Source organism: Bactrocera oleae, chromosome 2, assembly GCF_042242935.1.
Source record: "Bactrocera oleae isolate idBacOlea1 chromosome 2, idBacOlea1, whole genome shotgun sequence".
NCBI classification, from domain to species: Eukaryota; Metazoa; Arthropoda; class Insecta; order Diptera; family Tephritidae; genus Bactrocera; species Bactrocera oleae.
Genome location: NC_091536.1, coordinates 93285967 through 93300988, shown reverse-complemented (window position 1 = coordinate 93300988; position 15022 = coordinate 93285967). Strand labels below are relative to the sequence as shown.

Sequence of the window (15022 nt, the reverse complement as noted above, 5' to 3'; positions counted from 1 at the left end):
TGCTTAGTATTCCGCATATTGCTTGCTTTCTGGTTGGAGACTTCAGTTCGTTGTAGTTAATATTACATTATTTAATTTTCCTTCCATACATATCTTTCAGTCGACCTCTATTTTTTTTTTCTTTACTTCGCTGGTGTGTTTGTCTTTTCGATATCCTGTTTGTTTCGCATCTTTGTTTTGATTGTAAAATTAAATTTTCTTACATTTTGACGTTGCATCCTGTTATTGCTGGCCCCAAATTGCTTTCCTCTCTTGTTTACTAATGCGTTGCATATTAAATGCCTTCATCGTCCTCCCTTTGGGCGTAACATTTCGTAAGTGGATAATAAAATAGATTATTGCATAATTCATGGACATCAAATATTTCAGATCCTGATTTTTTAAGTGAAAACAATTTGAATTTTTATTAAATTAAAAAGTGTTTATGCCGAAATTTCAGAGAATGGTTGGCAATATTTTATTTTTTCTTTTGTTATTATTTTTCCTCGGAGCAAGAAATGCATAACGTGCCTAAGGTATGTGTATATCCACTCCCATTCTTGTTGAGCCATAGTAGTTGGTATAGGGGTCTAAATTAGATACCAAAAGCGAATAGCCAAATAATATTATTATACACCCATAGCCACATAGTTCCTTATTAAGTCACAAATGTGGGATTTAAATTGCTGCTGAATTTGTAAGACTTAGTCAAACTACGAAATTCCAGTCCCTTTTATTAGCATCAAAATGATGCATCCAGCGATAATTGAGCCCATGGTGGCAGCACTCTTACCTATATGGCAAACCAATCAAAAGCGGCAGCATTAAGGGAATCTAACTGTGAATATCTTGATCTGAACAGATTCTCTTAGAAATATCTACGCTTACTAGTTTAGTTACAGAAGGCACTTGATCTATAACTTACCACTTTGATAAAGGTATAAGAGGTGTTCATTTTACTTTTCATTATAATCCGGCAAGCAATGTGGAACCTCACAAACAACATCGGAATATCCTTAATTAACTTTGGGTAACTTACAGCTGATAGCTTCCAAAGCTTTCCAATATTGTTTATCACAGCGATTATTATTTTTGGTATGTTTTGTAGAAACTGCCAGAAGCCATTCGGGGATATTTCGACCTTTTCTATAGCGCAATAAAATTGTTCTTCTTGCAATCAATCAATTGAGGTTTTTTCGCCATTGTTGGTGAATCGTATTTGAACGTCAAATGTCCACCGCGTATATTAACATTTAACCAATGTCAATCCACATGATAACTTCGGACAAACAAACCAAGAAATCAATAATTTACTATCTTCACAGAAAAAGTTAGAAAATTATAATTGCTTGGTTCAGTATGATTTGAGCATGAATGAAAGTTTGACACCAGCAAAGAGAAAATACGTAATATTTTTATTTAACAGTTTTTCTTCAATATAACAACAGCCAATCACATACAATTCTGGCTTTCGCTACCCTCTGGAAGGCCAAATGGCAAAAATCGGTAAAATAACGAATCTAAATCGTCGAGTCCAACCGCACTATTTCGATTGCGCAGGAGTTGAACATCAAAAATATATTTTGATCAAGAGGAGAGAAATTGCCCTGTTTCATAAGGAGATAGTCAGGCTACACACATCGATGGAAGCATCAAGATATTGATTGGAAGCTTCTTAGGAATTCATCTTTTAGTTCGGACCTGACACCAAGCTATTGCTTCCACCTGTTTCTAGTTTTGGCAAAAGAGTCTGCTGTTGAAAAATTTGCCGCAAGAGAAGTCGACTATTCAAATATATTAAGTTTGGGAACCAAAAAGTTTGAAATTATTATAACAATATCCTCAATAAATACATATTGCTGTCCACAGTTTACTACCATACCAAGTAGTAACTTTATCTAGATTCATAGAAGCTAGAAAAAACTCATCAGAATGACAAGCCAAGCGCTTTTTGGAAATTCAAATTCTGGAAAAAAATGTCTAAGAATTTTAAGTATTGTTCGGCGTATATCTTTGAATGATAATTTGCTAAAGTATACTGAACATAAATGTCAAACGAAGGTTTCCACTTTGACAGCTGGTTTGTCCGCAGTACCTCTAGGAAATTCAATAGATGCAGATAAATGTTATATATAAATCAGTGCAAGGTTGGAACATATTATAAAACTACAAAACAACAATTTGCCACAAGTTTATGCAAAATTGAGGGCAAACAATCAACCAAATCTGGTTTCAAATAAGATAAGCCTTAAAGCTAAATAATAAAAGTATTATATATGAATTTAGCAATGTTCTCACATTGTAAAATAGGCCTTGAAATACTCTGTTCCCGTTTTTTATATTTCTTTTAGCTGCGCTCTTAAATCACAAAGCATTTACAAATACACAAACTACGAATTGGCCACCTTTTCCGTGACAAAAAAGTGAAAGCTTGCCTTAATCACGAAATAATTAAACGAGCATAACCTCCGATTCAAAGTGGCTCAAAGCAATAAATAATGTAAATATAAACAAGTGCCGTTCATTGTTCGCTTTTCTGCAGTTTAAATAACCCAAATAAATGAGAGCAAAAGTAAGAGTGCCACAACAACAACAACAACAATAAAAATGAAGCAAGTAAAAAATGTATAGGACCGAGGCGAGTCGCACAAAGCTTACTAATTACCAACGCCGCGATAAAATCGAACGAATCAACAGCGCAAACAAGCTGAAATAAAAACAATAATAACAACAACAACTTGTAAGGGAGAAAAAAATCATCAAACAAATTAAACAAGTTTGATTTGCAATTTGCGAGTGCCCTGCACCCAAAGAATGAGACTGAAAGCGAACGTGGCAGCAAGTTCGAAAAATTGCAAAAATGTAGGAGAAACTTTTGAAATACTTTCGTTTTTGTTTTTTTACTTTGCCTTCTTTCGCCTTGCGCGCTGTGTGCACTTTAGTGAAGGGCTGCGCCACTCAAAAGTGGAAACATTAAATCACCCACTTACTTCTATTAAAAATTCAATTTGTACGCCAACAACAATGCTACAACGAAAACAATAAAAATGGTAGTCCACAAAAAGAAAGAAAGTAAGGAAAGCAATAGCAACAACAAGACGCTTCAGAAGTACAGAGAAGGCACAACAGCATTTTACTACTAAAACAGCTAACATAACAACAACAAACAACGAAACATTAACAACAACAACAACACTCAAGCCCCGTTATGCGTTATTGTTTTCACTTTTCATGTAGCTGGGGCTTTTGGCGCATCCGGCTGCTGCTGTTTGTTGTTGCATTTAAATATGAATTTGATTTAATTTTCTGATTGATTTATTTTTATGAAACTTTATTTCGCAGTACTCTTTGTTGCTGCTGTTTTTTTTATATTTTTTTGTGCGCCGCCCCCTTTTACCCGTTTCGCTTCTTAAGTTTGCATTTTATGTTCAATTGTTGTGATGTTGTTGTTGCTAAGTTTTTTTTTATTGTTGCTATTATGTCGGTTATTGTGCACATTTTGTTATTTTTTTCAGCTTTCAAAAAAATTTTCGTTTTGCCTTTTCTGCGCTATCCCTGCGCGATGTTAGCGAACAAAGGCGTTTATGGCAGTGAAAAAATCAAAGGAAAAAGTACTAAGCCGTCAAAAAAGCTGAAACAATAACAAGAAAAATTACAAGTAGAGAGAGTAGTAGTAAATATATACGAGGTGTGCTCAAATTACGTGAATTTTCGATTTTTGAAACAAATATTTATTCATTTGCCTACATTAAGGTTGGTGCCATAAAAATAGCCCATATTTCCCATATTATGCACTTACGAGTATGTTAAAGCTTCTTCCGATCGTCGAAACGCTTTTTGGCATAGCCAAATGATAGTATATGAACCTGTCCTCGTCAAATTTGATCTTGAGTGCATATCTTATATTTATCAAATAGTTGCAAAACGCACCTCAAACGAAAGTTAGAGGCCAGGCCCAACACCATTTAAAGTTCAAACAAAGTTTTTTCATGTTATTATTGTAAATAGCGTAAGGAAAATTTCCTTTAATTCGATTGCTAAGGTCACAACATACTTCTATGAGAACATTTCTTAATAACTTCATTTAGAAACACTTTTTTCTTGTTTTTTTCACTTTCTTTACTTTCCTTTCTTATATTTAATTTTTTTTTTAATTTTATTGGTCTATTTTCACATATTCACGCCCAGATAAAGTTTTCAGTTCTCATGGGGCAATTTTTCATTGTACTACAGAAGAGGCAATAACAGTAATATTCTATAAAGAAAAACCTTAGCTAAAATCTCAAAATCTCTAACCCAAAATGTGTTAATGCGTATTACAACTGCCCAAACTCACGAAGCGTAAATAAGAAGAAACAAACGAGCTAAAAGCTATCAGAAGACGCAAACCACATAAGCAAAGAAAACTACAAAGAAAAATGGAATGTTTAGCACACATAAACATACCAAATGGTGTTTAACAGCTACGAAGAATTGATTTGTAGCGATAAGATTTTCATCCTTGAAAAAAGTTCAAAGAGTGGGGTACTTATTAAATAAGAGGTGGGAAATTTACTTTGCTTAGTATTTACAACTACAGATGAACTTTCTGCCCTAAAAGTATTTAAATTTCAATACAGCTATTTGTTCTCTGTATCAAAATGTGTGAAAGCTCATCAATCGCTTATATGGAAATAATAGCTAAAGAGTTATTAGAGTCACACCTGTGAACCGTACATACAAACCATCTGAAAATAAACTCAATCGAATACATAATATTAATTTATATATGTTCAGAAGAGAATTACGAGATACTCCAAGTGAGTAAAAGAAAAATACTCTATTACTTGTTCTAAAATTTTAGGAATACATTTGTAAAAATACAAAGTAAATTTTTTTAAGAAAACTAGTAACGAAAGTCTAAGTTTGGGTATCACCGAACATTGTATACACATGCAATTGGCAAGGATCAAAACCGGGGAAATATCTTCTGATGTAGATGGAACTCTTTAGTAAATAAGTAAGAAAAGGCTACATTCGGTTGTAACCGAAATTTTAATACTCTCGCAAAGAAAAGTAATATATATTAGATTTTCGTACATACTTCAATTAAAAGTAGGAAGTATGGCATCCATCGTTCTTCTCTTCTTAGAAAGAGATTTTGTCTTAATTTCATAGATGCTATACATATTGGCCAATAGACGCGGTATAAAGTCAACCAAAAGTTCGAAAATATTTATATCAGGAAAATGGAAGCTAAGGAAGGTATGGGCCCAATTTTAAATGTCATCACAAAAATTGTCACTTCGAATTTCAATACTAGACCTCACAAATTGGCCGATATGTTTAGTAAAAATTTATCCAACTGGAGTCCAAATATTTGGTGTCTGGGTCTCTAAAGGGTTACAAAATGACATTTAAAAGTTTGATATATGGGAAACTCGATTTTACCAATTTTCACAGCGTAGAATAGTAATATTTGGGTAAGATCACACACCAAATTTGGTTGAAATTGAGAAAGTAAAGAAGTTCTTGAGATATAGGATTTCACTTAAAGATAGGCCACGCTCTTTGTTCAATTTTGCTACCTAACCTATGCATACAACCATTTTGGTTGTGAAAGTAAATGCTTGTGGCGCATTTATTTAGTGAGTTATTGTACTTTTAATAGTCTTCAACATAACCGCTGTATGGAGTGTGAGCTTGGTTTTTATCTGACCTTTTAACCATTTGCACAGAGTGTGAGAGATTCTAGGGAGACTTTTTGTCAGTAAGTTTGGTTGATTTAACTTCAGCGATTTGGCAGATATAGATATACATTAAACCATTTAGGTTGCGAGGCCACTCCTACTTTTACACAAGTTTTAGCCCACAGATGTCTCTCGCCACTTAAATCCCCTGTACCAAACTACAGATTTTTATGTTAATTTAATGCTTAGTTATGACACTTTTGTGGGCGTGGCAGTGATAAGATAACGCCCATCTGTAATCATGTTCGCCCAAGCAACATACGTAGCCAGTTTTATTAAGATATTTCAATTTTTACTCATGTTATCGCTTCCATGGACAAACGGACGGACAGACAGTCACTCGGATTTAAACTCAACACGTCATCCTGATTATTTATATATACATATGTATATATATATAATATATCTAATTCGATTATTTTTAGGCGATGCAAACAACCGTTAGGTCTACCAAAAAATTATACTCTGTACGAACATGTTGCAAGAGTATAAATATAAAGACATGATTTTCATATTGGACTTGAGAAACGTCGTTTATGCGATTACTCATATGGTTGGACAAAATACACGCAAATAGTCCAATCAATTTTGTTTCGTTATCTCTATGAAATTTTCTTTGGGAGGAAGGGAGAGTGAAAGAAGATATGACTATTCAAAGAAAACGGAAATTTTTCTATTAAAGAGCGTATTTTACATAAATCTTAAAATTTATACATAAATATTTATTTTTTTTTTTTTTAATTATAAATGCAAATTTGCATTACCAAGCTTTCAACGCACTTTCCAAAAAAATTAAACACAATTTTAACCAAACGGTAAACATTTCAGAGCAAAGCAAAGCTGACATTGCTGAGTCTAGCTTCATTTGACATGAAATAAATCACTCATATTTTGCTTGGTGCGCTCTACGCTGCACTAACAGCACTTACAAATACACTTACACATATGCATGTAATTTAATCAAGCATTTTGCGTGCACACATGCGCTGAAGAAAGTCTCCGGGCGTGCAAAGAAGGGTAAACATAAAGCCATACATCAACAAACTATGTTACACAAACACATACACAGCAAGCAATTGAAACACATTCACATTATAAACAGTGAACGTATATATGTACTCGTAAGTATACTTTTGGGAGCGCAGCTGCTGCTCGTTTGCTGGCCACTTGACATTGCTTTGCCGCAGCAGCTCAAAGGCTACACTGGCTGCCTGCTTCGGCTTGGCTACATGACTGAGTGACTGTGCGACTGACAGACTGGCCGGTTTATGGGCTCACTCACGCACACACACATACTAGCACGCTTACGGCCGTGTCCTTGGTTTTGCGTTGCTTGCTGCTGCTGGCGCGTCGCTCTTCGTCTGTTGCTCTGCCATTACTAATCCGAGCATTAAATTTGGATTAAAGTTACATTTCTGGTTATTCATACAATGCTCGGCCTGCTGTGTAAGTTCAAATGCTTTCAGCAACAGCCTCAAAGCAGCACGCGCACATTCATACACTTACATATATTATATAAGTAAGTATGTTGCTCTTACACTTTCACAACATTTGCACTGACGTCAAGTGGTTATTTTGCAAAATTTAATAAAAATGCCTTTTTGAGCAAATTTTCTGGTTGTTAGGCAGTTGGCAGTGCTGCTAATGCTGTCATCGCAGCCACTATGTTCTACCTATATATACACGAAATAATTTATATTCTTCATGTTTGTATGTATATGTATTCATTATTTCTGCGTCCATTCTTGCTTTGCTACCTCGCTCTGTCTTCATATCCATTCCTACTGAATCCTTTCCGCCTTTCTGTGGCAGTAAAAATAAAATTGTTAAACAGGCAGCATAAAACGAAATGACTTATGACGTAATTTGTTGAGAATTGTGTAATTTCATTTATTTCTTAATTCATATTTATATTTAGTACTTACTTTTAGTTAAATACCGGTCTTTAATTTTTGTGAGCTGTAAACACATTTTTCTCATTCAGAAAAGAAATTACGAGTGCAGTTTTTACTGAAATTCTGAAATCTGAACCAAATTTAAACTTTGCCCGATTTGATGCAGTGATATGAATATTATATATATAGATTATATGCATCAAGGTTTATTTTATCGCTGTTGTTAATAGTTTCGATCCGGTTCAAAAAAAAAAATCATTCCGTTAAAAATTTATTCACTCGACCCTTTATAAGTACTTTTATATAATATAATATTTCGGTGTTCATACCTATGCTATAATACTTGTATTACAAATATTTTATTAAAATTTGTTCTATCAGAAGTGTTCGAAACGAATTATTTAATCTTTATAAAAACTGCTACGGTTTTTGGTTGGGATACAAAATAATGAGAATTTTCGGTTCAGTTAGCAATTAAGCACATCTAGTGTGACAGCCTTAAAACGGCGATTTTTAGGAATTAAAAACAAAACCTACTGTCAATTGATTTAGAATTTTAGGAGTATATTTATATATATTTTAAGAAAAAACAGTGAAGGGATTTAAAGAAAAAAATTTAGTATTTTTCGATTTACGCGCTATTTCCGACGACGCTAGTAAAGCTCCACTGCTGCAGTGATTTCGGTCTTCTCTACATTTTTAAGTTAAAACTAGTTCGAATTCCTGCCAAAACCAACTTGTGAGTTTCCTTTAATGTTAAGTTATATCTAAGAATATGTGAATATCGGTGTTTCCAATATGACTGATTCACGACTGAGGGTCCCCTAAGCAAAAATTTTCTTATCGCTGTTTGTAGATTACTAATACACTTATATTACGTTCATAAAGTAAACTAAGAAATACATAGTTCACTTTTAAATAAACTGCTTTTCTCAGACCACTTTCTCAATCTTAATTACTCTCATGAAACCACATTAAAGTTCATTTCAGCAGTTGTCCGCAGAAAAGTTTGTTCAAAACTAGAAAACTTGAAATACTGAATTTTATAGAATAACAGAGTTGTTATAAAACATTTCTTTGTAATAGTTCTTTTTTCAACCGTTTTCAATATAAAAATTTGCAGCACTCAAAATGCCATATCTCACGAACAAAGGTCTAACTACTTTAAATTTTATAATCGCATTTTTTTAAGGTTAGATTTAACTTCAAAACATATGGTTTCATGTCTACTAAAGCCCTCTGCTTTGAATCAAACTTTTTAGCTTGTCTCGTTGACTACAAACATATTGGTAATACGATTTATAAAGATATTTTTAGTTTATTTAAAATTGGTTTCCGTAAAACAAAGTGCTTAAGAATAAATTTATGTGAATAAGTAGTATTCTTTGAAGAAAAAAAATGCTGTACAACAACGAACGAGGATTTGAACTTAAAAAATTTTACCAAAAAATTTTAAGCAAAAGTTGATGAGATCGTATCACTTCTGTTCTAACAACTATTTTGCAGATATTCATTTTTTGAGTTATTTTTAATTAAGTTCTTATTTATAACAAAAGTTCTAAATTTGGCTGCTAAGAAAAAAAATGTAGAAATTATTTGGTCACTAGATTCCAGTGATGCTCAGGATTGGGAACTGGTTATGAACTGGGAAACTGTTTATAAACGAAATTTAAGCTTAAACATATAATTTAGTTTCAATAATAATAATTTACTACCAAGAACTTTACGGAACGTGAGGTGCAGAGGGAGATCATCAATTATTGTGGTAGGTCACAAAATCTCAGCAGTCCTTGAACTCGAACATTTTAAAGCAATTTTTAATCATAAAAATACTTTAAGAACTTTGCTCTCGCCTGAATTTAAGTATTTCAATGGTCTAACATTTTGTGCTTCAAGCCCATCAAGAAGACCGTCAAGCAGTAAACTTTATTACTAAAGATTCTCTAAAAAAAATACAACAATTGCTTTCATGATAACTCAGTAATTTAATTTTTTTTATTTCAATTTTGTTTTACACGAGTATTCTTATATACCGAGATCTCTAGGAAATGTTTCAAATTCTAGATACTTTAGAATCCTTGTGAGCTATGGTGAGCAGCACATAGCATAAAATATACAAATCAAAATGTACACTAGAATTGGAGTAGTTTCAGTAAAAGCTTACATACAAATATACTTAACAACATACATTTATACTTGATTGCACTAAGAAATGCTTGAGCGAATGCATGACCACGTCATACATGTAAGTATATTAGTACGTATGTACATATGTATATGTGTGCGTGTTAATTGTATGAAATTCTGCTTGAAGATGCCAGCACTTTATGTTGCTTTTACGAACAGTCATATGCACTTTCCATTAAAAACAGAAAATACTACTTTGATTTCAACACATTGATTCAAGTGCAGAAAGTGCTACACTGCTTATGAGTAATATTTACGAATGAAATCCTTTAAAAATTCATACATAACACATGAGAGAGCTTTGTGCTACAGAATTATGAAAAGCATAAAAACAGATAATCCCGAGAAATGCAGTCAACACAGAGCGCATTACGCTTAACACTCATACATTTATGCATACCATATATATGTGTGCATGTTTGTTGTGCGTGTATGTCCATATGAGGATGTACATAAATAAAGCAATTTGTCACTTCGCACTTCATTGCCGAGCATTAAGACTGCAGCCAGAAGGCGACCGAGACTTAAACTAGCTGAGTTACTACAGTTTACTGTAAACGAAACTGGAGCAGAGCTACGTGTATGTATAAAAAAAATAAGAAATGTGACTGGACACATTTGGAGACAATTTGTAAGAGTTTTACTCGAAAGAAAGTTCATGAAAAAGTTTATTTGCACGCACACAAACAGACATATATACATACCTATATAGGTTTAAGTGTGCATAAGCTCATGTCTGTATGTGGCACGCATTTGTTGGTAAATTTTCATTTACGTGGTGCATGCTACACCAAAGAATTTTATTACACTCTTGATAATTTAAGCAATAACTCAAGCAGCTAATCACCACATAAATAATCTAAAGGGAAGATGCTGCCAACTGAAAGCAACGGGTGCTGTGCAAATACAACAAATACAAAAACAACAACAATAACACCAGCAATAATATGTGCAAACGTAGAGACCAGCTTATATATTCAAGTCTTAGAAGTGGAAGTATGTGTAGAAAGTACGACTATATGCCGTTATGTTGCATGAAAAGCATCTACAAATGGTTGAAAAGTATAAAGGCACAAGCAGCAGCAATTATTTAACAACAACATGCTGCAAAATGACACCAACCAACCAACACAGCAATAAAATAGCATGCTGGTTGCAGCAGCCAAAGAATTATAACTGAAATATAAGTTGAGCTAAGAATTTGAGTGCACAATATTGCTGGCGCATTAGAATTTTCCAAGTTGGCAGACAGGCAAAAGTTCTGGCAGCGCTCAGTGCGGTGGCAACAGTTACAAATTGAGAGCATATGCACGTTGCGTATGAATCGCTTGATTTTGCACTAATTCATTATTGACAGCGGCAGTCAGCAAAGTGGGTACAAATTAATAATATTTTTATTTAAATAAAATTTTTTTAATATAATTTTTTTGATAAATATTGTTGTTTTATTGAAACATTTTGTGGAGAGCTATTGTTAATTGTAACATAATATGTATATATATATACATATATTATAATTATGTAAGAAAAGCTATATTTTAAAGCTTATTTTACTATATTTTTCCACTTCTCTTAACACATGGGTTCATTTATTTAAATACTTAATTTGTAACTAAAGAGAGTTTGGAGCTCTAATATTCTTCCAAAGATACTAAAAATATCATTAAAAAAAATAGTTTTTTACATTTTTACTTAGTATTGTTATATTATTCGCATAAATTACGTTATGGCTTGGTCGAGTTGTTTTCCAAAATTTTTAACATTTACAGATATATATAGATGTGTTCAAAATTTAGGATTTTTTTCGAAAAACCTATTTAACCAATAGTAAGAAATTATAACCGAAGAAAAATATTTTAATTCCTCATGACACGCTATACGAATTATATTTTTAAAGTTCAGATATTAGCACTAGAAATGTTGATTGATTTGAGAAAAGAGACACCAATATGCAGAAGTTACATTGGTTAATATATATATAATTATTACATAAAACTTAAAATATATTGACCTTCAAAAATTAAATACTCATATATTGACTAAAATTAAGTGATTCTGAAACCACATAAATAACGGAGGTGTGTCAGTCATTCGATATCTATAAGTAAGCGTGGATTGCGATATTTAGGGAACTCATAACTCAGTAAAACAGCGATATCGGTTTATGTAGGCAGGTTGAATATAGCGAGCCTTATATATTCTAACAGCGTAACTGTATTATTCTCAGGATATTACAAATAAATAGGCATTAGTCACTCAATCGAAATATTTACTGACTAAAGATTTCATATAAATAATTCATAGAAATTAATTTCTTAAACCATAGGTACACATAAAATTTTTCAAAGCGGTATTTATCATAAATAAATTTTTCTCAGTATAAAACCATACGTAATTTTATTTCTGTGAGCTAGTAATGGGCTGGCTAAATGTATAAGATATTAACTATTCGATTTTTATGTATACGAATTTAATATTAATTTTTTATTAGGTCGCTTGGTCGCGGTATTTTTTGAGTAGTGTGATAAGTAAATATGTTTTCTAGAAATCTCCAGAAACACACATAAAGATTATATATTTTTTTATCACAATATATGTTTGTTAACAGGTCAGACTGCATTTGTTTCTAATTAAAAATAATTCATTTGTATATCAAGCCAGTTGTTTCCAATATTTCCAAACAGTTCCCTAGTTGATACCTTAAAACTTTATTAATCCGTCTCTATTAAAATGGCCAAGTGTGTCTTTTTTAGCCCAATCAAGCAATGGTATTGTAGTAACAGGCAGTCAACGTGGCATATTAAAAGATCGAAGGAGTTGCCAAAATACGCAAGATGTAACGGAATGAGACCAAAATATATTTTTTGTAAAAATTCGCACAAACGTAGATATATGGTAAATGTATATAAATGCCTGTATGAGCAAAATTTGTCTTTTGAATAAAGGAATTACACGAAATGTCAATGAATTCCAGCGTACAAGAGCGTAAGGTAAACAAATGCTGTCATGCCGGCAATAGCGTTAGCTATATGTAGGCGAAACTGTGCCAAGTAGTGAAATCTACATCACACCACTACGCCCACTAGCTGCTGGCGCTTGCTTTAATCATCGCTCCTTGGGAATGTTGTGGAAGCTAAACTAAATAAACGTAAAAATGTGGCAAATCCCAGCAAATCCGATAGCGAACGTTAAGCAAAACAAGGAAGTTTAACAGACAAGTTGACTGGCAGAGGCCAGCCGGAGACGCCTGGCAGTAGAGGGTGAAAAGTGAGTGCGAAATGACGCAACGAAATTACTTAGAGCTACTAAAACTAAAGCAAAAACAACAGTTCAAGGAAGACTGTGTGGTGTTAAAATAAAACGGCCGCCGTCTTAAGCACTCAAGCAAGTAGACGACGAGTGAGTCTATGAAGATGGTGGTTTTGGTTGCTCATACGCCATGGCGAACGCGCACAAAACACTGTGTTCCTGCTGCCGCTGCTGCTGCTGCTCAGTGGCATTGTCAGAAATGTAGGTTATATGGAAAAATATTAGCTTTAGCATGCTCGAGAGCAGCTAGAAGATGTTGGCTGGCTGAGTGAATGGATGGCTGCCTGCTTGGCTGATTCAAGCACCAAAATCGCAAACACATAACAAAAAAAAAAAATGTTGTAAAAATAGAAAGTAAAAATAAAAGTTGCTAGTTTATAAGCGCAAAGTGCTTCCAAGCTTGCCACAGCCGCCGCACGCTATTATACACACACATATGCTGCCACACACATATGTGTACTTGTGTATGGAGTGCACAAGCTTGTTTGGGTGTTTGCCTGCAAATAAGTGGCACACAGCTGTTAGGCTGGCGGCTAACGGTGGTTGTGGGTATGTATGTTTGTAGTTGTTGTAGTGCCCGCAGAAGCAGTGGAAGTTGTAGAAGAAACCGCAAACTCGACAGTTTTTGCCTTTAAGCAAAAATAACACTCACCAACACTTACACAGCAACACCGACATACTACCGACACACACACACGTACGCGCGTGGCACGCAGGAAGAAAATGTAAACTGAGAAGTATGGAAATTGTTAGTGGTACTTTGAAGAAAATGCTGTACGAAATTCCAAGCAAAATATGTTTGTATGTATGGGTATTTATATAGTTGCATCAATGCAGCTAGCTGGCAAAATAACTGTGGAAAAAGTCTCCGATTCGTTTCTTAGCAGCATGTCTAGTGCATAGCAGGAGGTCAACAAGAAGTAAATTTTCTATGCAGTGGCAGTATGCAAAATAAAAGTAAAACTAGCTTAAAAGTTGGCATATACTGCCGCATTTTTATGTCAAGTCAATGCATGACATCTCGCACGTACAAAGTTTTTAGAAATAAAATATAATATTTACTTTTTCTCAAAGCAGCTGCTTTATGTTTCTGGCCGCTCAGCAACTTATTCCCAGTGGGTTCTAAATTCACTGCTCCGTTTTGAACTTTCACTTAATAACTTCGCTCAGAAAATATTTTGGTTAAACTGTAAACACCTCTGTTAGAGTGTAACGTGACTTTCAAAGCTTTTTCGCGATTTACGCAACACTCACTTTTCATTAAAAAGTAATTGCAAATTCATTGCTATGAAAATATATAACACCGAAAACACTTTTGGTTGATCTATCCATTATTCAAAGCTAATTTCATTAATATCTAGAAATACCATTTAATACTTGTCATTTATTTCGTTGAGTTTTCTGCAAGCGCACAACGCGTACATGCAACGACAACACTTTCACTACACACACAAAAAAGCACAACTTGCATGAAATCGTAGCATCGAAATTAAAAAAATTGCCGACCGTCAATTTCAACGTCCATCACGCATCTACTGCCAAATTCGGCAACGATTTCTCTAATATGCCTTCACATGCACGCCAAAGCAGCACGAACGAGCGCGTTACGACGACTACAATGTTGACTATACGACGAGTAACGTTAAGGCGCTCGGCTAGCACCTAGTGAGGATACACAACCTGGCCGAAAAGCAATAACGCTCGCAGGCTCACACGAAATTACAGTAAGGCATAACTCGAAAGTATAACTCCATAGCGGTTGCCTCTTTGTGGCTGTACGATTTGTTGAGATTGGTTTGAAGTCTCAGAGCATCGTTTTTTATCGGTAACAAAAGTTGAACCCCGAATTTAATGGTTCTCACACATACACACACTTTGAATAGTTCGAAATATTCGAAATTCCACCTCGAATTGTTAAAAAAA

General features: G+C 33.9%; 1 protein-coding gene across 1 annotated transcript in view; it reads right to left on the bottom strand.

Annotated features, from left to right (window-relative positions):
* The window catches only part of LOC106622512 (beaten path IIa), a 173316-nt gene extending 158646 nt beyond the window's left edge, over positions 1–14670 (bottom strand). The window contains exon 1 of the mRNA XM_070106024.1: positions 14467–14670. The gene's annotated coding sequence lies outside the window, so the exon portion shown is untranslated. The remainder of the gene's footprint in view (positions 1–14466) is intronic.
* Positions 14671–15022: the final 352 nt, after the last annotated feature.